The sequence below is a fragment of the Elephantulus edwardii genome, unplaced genomic scaffold (genome assembly GCF_000299155.1).
Source record: "Elephantulus edwardii isolate Elephantulus edwardi_28Jun2011 unplaced genomic scaffold, EleEdw1.0 scaffold00109, whole genome shotgun sequence".
NCBI classification, from domain to species: Eukaryota; Metazoa; Chordata; class Mammalia; order Macroscelidea; family Macroscelididae; genus Elephantulus; species Elephantulus edwardii.
The window spans coordinates 2,994,560-3,001,123 of NW_006399859.1; the positions used below are offsets into that span (position 1 = coordinate 2,994,560).

The window sequence follows — 6,564 nt, forward strand, 5'->3', positions numbered from 1 at the left end:
AAAAAAAAAAATAGGCAAGAAAACATCTTCCTCAGAAGATACTCTGAAAGAGCATCGCTCTGACAACAACTGGAGATCTAGCTTTCAGAAAGAGAAAATAAACTTATTTTACTTCCTTCTGTTGATTTAAGGCACCCAGTTTGTGGTCATTTATTACAATCCAACTCATAATCCTAGAGAACAGAATGCAAGTGCCCCATCTCATTGAAGGCTTTCATTGACCTTTCTCAACATGACATCTCTCTCCAATGGCTGGTTTCTCCTACAAACATGCCCAAAATGAGACAAAGTTTCATGATCCTCACCTCTAAGGAGCACACCTTTGTACTTCCTTCAAGACAGATTTGTTTGTTCATTTGGAGGTAAGCCCATGGGATATTCAATACTCTTCTCCAATACCAAAATTCAAACGCATTGATTCCTCTTTCATCATCTTTAGTCACTGTCCAAGTTTCAGATGCGTGGCAAGCAATTGAAAAGGCCATGACTTGAATTACATGCACCTCAGTCTTTAAACTAGCATCATTGCTCTTTAGCACTTGAGACAAATCTGATAGAACCCTTTAAACAAGTGAGCAGTAGCTATTCAAATGATGATGTATTTGTTCTACAAAACGAAATAACTGATGTCACTGTCTAAACAGCAAATATCTATTACACCCATTCTATATATTCTATGTTCTCCATGAATCAATATGAGATAGAGCAGTAAGCCAGACACACAAAATCCTCATGAAGTAAAAAACATGACAAAATTTCGTACATGGGCAAAACAGAGGAGTCCACAGTACCAAGATCTCTTAAGGTCCTTACAGAATCAACAACAGTGAGTATGTTCAATATTCTGCTCTACCAATTTCTCAGGAACCAATTGCTTTCAATCAGTTCTAACCCACTGTGTCTCTGTATGTTTAGTGTAGAACTTCTCCACAGGGTTTTCAAGGCTAATTCTTCTGAGGCACCCATCAGTAGAACTGAACCACCAACCTTTCATTTGGCTTCCAGTACAATTAACCATTTGTACCACCAAGGGACCTTTCCTCTCCAGTTAAGGAGTCATAAATCTCTGCTGACCAACCAACTGAACCCTGACAAGTATTCCTCAGCATGAGTGATGAGAAAGAGAAGAAAAAAAGCCTGCCTGAGAATGAGCCCTCTTCCAAGATGCTCAGAAGCTTCTAAATGAAGTGATACATCATCTGTGGACTTCATTTCCCCATGAGCAGCCTGCCCACCCCCGGGAACCCCTCAGTCTTTGCTCAAAGCAGCTGTGTGCCCAGACGTCTGGACAACAAATCAGTCCTCCCTTCTGCGATGGATCTCCTGACAGACAGGGGAGGATCCCTCGGTGGGTCTTTAAAGGATCATCTGCTTGTATCAGGCGATGTGAAGGCCTATGAGACAGCTGCAGGTGGGAGCCATCAAGCGGCAGCCTTAGATCTTAGCCCCCAAGTCCATTTTTCCACACTTCCCCGTGGAAACATGCTGTTTCCTGACAATATGTGGAAGGTATTTGGCTGACACAGCTCTAAATATATCAGGTCTTTCTCTATTAATTATCTTTCCATTTTGAATAGAGGCTCAAAATATAAGCAAGAGCAGAATAAAGTTTCCCAAAAGAGAGAAGCTGTGTTTCCGCCACAGGAATCCAACCTCTTTCCTAAGTCAGAATAGGCCATTTTAGATGAATCTGTTTGTCAAAACTGCTTTAATATGAGAAAGTTCTGCAGGGTTTCTTTGAAAAAAAAAAAAAAAGGAAAAAAAGGGAGAGAGAAAGAAAGAAAGAAAAGGAGTGTCTCTAATCCAGGAGAAAAATTATAAACAAGTCAAATTTACAACAAAAGAAATATATAAGTTATAGTTGATCAGCTTGATAGAATTTACTACAGCCATTAAGGGTGGTAAGTATGGAGGTTATGAAACATGAGGAAGTGTATACAAAATCGTTTCCACTGGGGAAAAGTGGAATAAAAAAATTACGTATGCACTACAGAGATAATGATGCAAAAATTATGTGTAAGTCTCAAACGAAGCTAGAGAGAAATGGAAATCACTGTATCACGGGGAAGTAGACTTTTCTACAAGGTTGTTTTGCTTATAAATTGAGAGGGTTGTCAAAGCACTTACTTTATAACTTTCATTTTAAAATATTAGCCCCTGTCAGGCAGAGGGCAGCTTTCAAATCTAAAGCTCTTTTTCTAACTTTCAGGTTACTAAAAGGTGAGCATCAGGAAGTAGAGATGATCCTTAATCAATGTTTATTAAATGCATGAATGAAGGAATAAATAAAATGATAAATATCTTTTCCTGCCTCATTATCCATAATACGTGTAATAGCTCCCGTGCATTAGAAATAATAGAGGCAGCAAACAACTAAAGGCTGCCGTCAGGTAAAAAGGCTGAGCCACACACCTGTGTCCCAAGGGCTTGCAGGCTGCTTCCTAGGGTTGTATCACCCCTGCCAGGGACCATACCTGAAGCCAAGGAAAGTGTGCCCACTGCTGCCCTCCTGGCAGCCCTGCCAACTCTTTCCAAGAGGCAGAACTCCCTGGGGAACTGCATGCAGCATGAACAAACTGATGTGTACACAGCAACATGAACAGAGTGTGAAAAAGAGTATTTAAACACCCAGTCAAGGGAGGAAATCGAATCACGAAGAAACATCAGACAAATGCAACTTGAAGGACATTCCACAAAATAACTCGTTGTACTCTCTAAAATGTCAATTTCATGAAAGCTAAAGAAAATCTGAGTTACAGTTCAATATTAAACGAGATCAAAGAAACATAAAAACTAAAAGCAAGAAGGAATATTGTATTGAGTGTTGAGACTGAGAAACAGTTCCATGCAGGACAGTAGTGGGAGAACTAGTGAGGTGGAAATAAGATCTGAAGCTTATTCTAAGAGTTCTGGTGGCACAGTCCAAAGGACGTTGAGTTATTAATCAAAAGGCTATTTCTCAAACAGTTCCTCCAGCTGCTCCTCCCATTACAATCTGCAACCTTGGAAACCTTAGGAGTTGGAATTGTCTTGATGCAGTGAGTTGAGTTACTAAAGATTATAAAAATAGCATTATGTTGTTGTTGTTTTAGGTGGCATCAAGTTGACTACAATGCATAATGCGACCCTTTTTATAGATCTGAACCTTGCCTTAATCTATGCCACTCTCATGATCTCCCCTTTACTCAAGCCTGCTATGTTAATCTCTGTGGCCTAGTATCGTTGTTGTTAATTGCTGTCAAGTTGTAGGCAACTAATAGCGGCCCTATGAACAAAAATCCTGGACACCTGTATAACTTTCGTCCTTTCTCCAGGTTCATAAGGTTTCCAGAGGCAAGCTATTGCAGAAGTGGATGCCACTTCTACTTCCAAGCTTGTTTTAATCTGAGAGCTTAACCAAACACTGTCTGCCATAGTTGACCATTCTCACATTTGACTCCTCTGTGTCACAGTGTCCAGCTTCAAAGCAACCACAAGTTACCTCTGTACAGCAAGTGTACATAAAAGGGTTACATGACCTAGAAAAATGTTTCACCAAAAACAATTAAAGGCAGGCCCAGGCGGCGTGGAGTAGTCACCTACCTTTGGCTCGGGAGCATGACTTTCTGTCCAATACTATGGCCTGCTATTGTTGTTGTTGTTGTGTGCTGTTGAGTCACTTGCGACTCATAGCGATCCTATGTACAACAACCCTAAACTCTGCTCTATCCTATGCCAATCTCACTGTCTCTGATACTCCCATACCGATTACCCCAGTTACTGAATCAATCCATCTCATAGAGAGTCTTCCCCTCTGTGCTGTCCCTCCATCCTCCCAACCATGATGTCCCTCTCCAAGGCCCTGTCCCTCCTTACAACATGTCCAAAGTATGTTAGACAAAGCCTCAGGATTCTTGCCTCCAAGGAGCAGCCAGATTTAACCCTCTCCAGGATGAATCTGTTTGTTTTCCTAGCAGTCCGTGGTACCCTCAATACTCTTCTCCAGCACCACAGGCCAAAGGCATCAATTCTTCTATCCTCCCCAGTTATTGTCCAACTCTCTGATGCATAACAAGTGATTGCAAAGACCATGACCTGTATCAGATGCACCTTGGTCTCCAGAGAGAAACCATTGCTCTTCAGTACTTTGGAGAGGTCCCTAACAGCAGACTTTCCCATCACAATACATCTTTTAATTTACTGGCTACTGGTGTCAAGAGTGTTGACTGTGGAGCCAAGCAAACTAAAGCTGTGAACAATCTCAACCTCTTCACCATCCACCCTGATGCTGCCACTTAGTCCAGTGGTAAGAATCTTTGTCTTCTTGACACTGAGCCTCAATCCATATTGGAGGCTGCAGTCCTTGACACTCTGCAGCAGGCGCTTCAGGTCCTCCTCAGTTTCAGCAAGCAGGGTTGTGTCATCTGCATAACGCAGATTGTTGATAAATTGTCCACCATTCTTGACCCCACATTTCTCCTCATAGAGCCCAACCTCCCGGATAATCTGTTCTGCATACAGGTTGAAAAGGTATGGAGACAGGAAACATCCCTGGTGTATGCCCTTCCCAATTTTGAACATGTCGTGTTTCCTTGCTCTGTTCTGATGACTGCCTCTTCATCTAAGTATAGGTTTCTCAATAGCAGAATCAAGTGTTCTGGTATTCCCATTCTTCTCAGAGTCAGCCACAGTTTATTATGATCCACACAGTCAAATGCCTTTAAATAATCAATGAAACACAGATAATCATTCCTCTGGTATTCCCTGCTTTCAGTGAAGATCCAACTAACAATAGCTACATATCCCTTCTAAACCCAGCCTGAACTTCTGGCAGTTCTCTGCTGATGTGCAGTTCCAGTAGTTTTTGGATAATCTTCAGTAGAATCTTGCTTGCATGTGAAATGAATGATATTGTTGGGTTGTTGTTGGGGTTTTTTTTAACTCTGAAAAAATGCATAACTGTGGCCTAGTAGTAAGGAAATTCTTCTGGTCCTCCCAATTTTCAGTTCTTTCAGTTTGAGAAATGCAGAGCAAGCTCTTCACCTTCTAGTCTCCAATTGCAGCTCTCTGCACATCCTATTATAACACTATGCTTCGTCCTGCTGCGCCACCCTTCGAAATCTTCTGTTTAGCTCTTTTACTTTGGCATGTTTTCCTTTTGTTTTGGCTTCTCAATGCTCCAGTACAATTTTTAGAGTTTCTTCTGAAACCTATTTCAATTATTTCTTTCTCTTCTGTTTCTGTAATAACCTTTGCTTTCTTCATAAATGATATCCTTGATATTATCCCAGAACTCATCTGGTCTTTGATCACTGGTGTTCAATGCCTCAAACCTATTCCTAAGATTTACTTGAAAATTCAAATGGAATCGATTTGAAATCATATCTTGGTCTTGAAACACTGAATGGTTTAAAATTAAGAAAGGAGTGCATCAGGCTTGTATTCTCTCTATATATCTATTTAATCTGTGTGCTGAGTAAATTATTTGAGAAGCTGGAGTCTATGAAGAAAAATGTAGCATCAGGATTGGAGGGAGACTAATCAATAATCTGCATTATGCAGATGATACAACCTTGCTTGATGAAAATGAGGAAGACTTGAAGCACTTATTGCAGAATATCAAGGACTGCAGCCTTTGCTTTGAATTGCATTACACTGGGAAATTTGCAACTAGGGACCTCTCCAAATTACTGAGGAGTAATGATGTCAGTTTGAGGACTAAGGTGTATCTAATTCAGGCCATACTCTTTCCAGTACTTCCTATGTATCTAAAGATGGATAGTGAATAAGGATGACAGAGAAAGAATTGATGCCTTTCAGTTGTGGTGTTGGAGAAGAGCACTGAACATCCCATGGACGGCCAGAAGAATAAATGAATACATCTTGGAGAAGGTGCTGCTAGAGTGCTCTTTGGAGGCAAGAATGATGAGGCTTCGCTTCACATACTCGAGGCATGTTGCTAGGAGGGACTATTCCTTGGAAAAGGACATGATTCTAGGAAGGGTAGAGAGTCAGTGAGGAAGAGGAAGACCCTCGACCAGGTGGACTGATGGGGTGACTGCCGCAGTGGGCTCTTGTGTGTTAAGAAGTGTGAAGATGGCACAGGACAGAACAGGGCTTAAATCATTTGTGCATAGGATTGCTATGAGTCTACTCGACTTGACAGCACCTAACAACAAGTTGTAAGGAGCTGCACTGCCAAGCAAAAGGCATGTGGTTTGAATCTACCAGCTGCTCCATGGGAGGAAGACAGGCAATTTCCTCCTGTGTGATTTGTTGTTGTTGTTATGTGCCGTTGAGTCATTTGCGACTCATAGTGACCCTATGTACAACATCCCTAAACCCTGCTCTATCCTGTGCCAATCGCATTGCCTCTGACATACCCATCCCGATTACCCCAGTCATTGAATCAATCCACCTCATAGAGGGTCTTCCCCTCCTACGCTGTCCCTCCACCCTACCAAGCATGATGTCCCTCTCTAAGGACCTGTTCCTCCTTACATGTCCAAAGTATGTCAGACGAAGCCCCAGAATCCTTGCCTCCAAGGAGTAGCCTGGTTTAACCCTCTCCAGAATGAATCTGTT

At 41.7% G+C, this 6,564-nt stretch overlaps 1 protein-coding gene across 2 annotated transcripts in view; it reads right to left on the minus strand.

The window, feature by feature from the left end:
• NELL1 (NEL-like 1 (chicken)) overlaps positions 1–6,564 on the minus strand; it is a 1,108,018-nt gene that overhangs the window by 884,079 nt on the left and 217,375 nt on the right. The gene's annotated exons all lie outside the window — the stretch shown is intronic.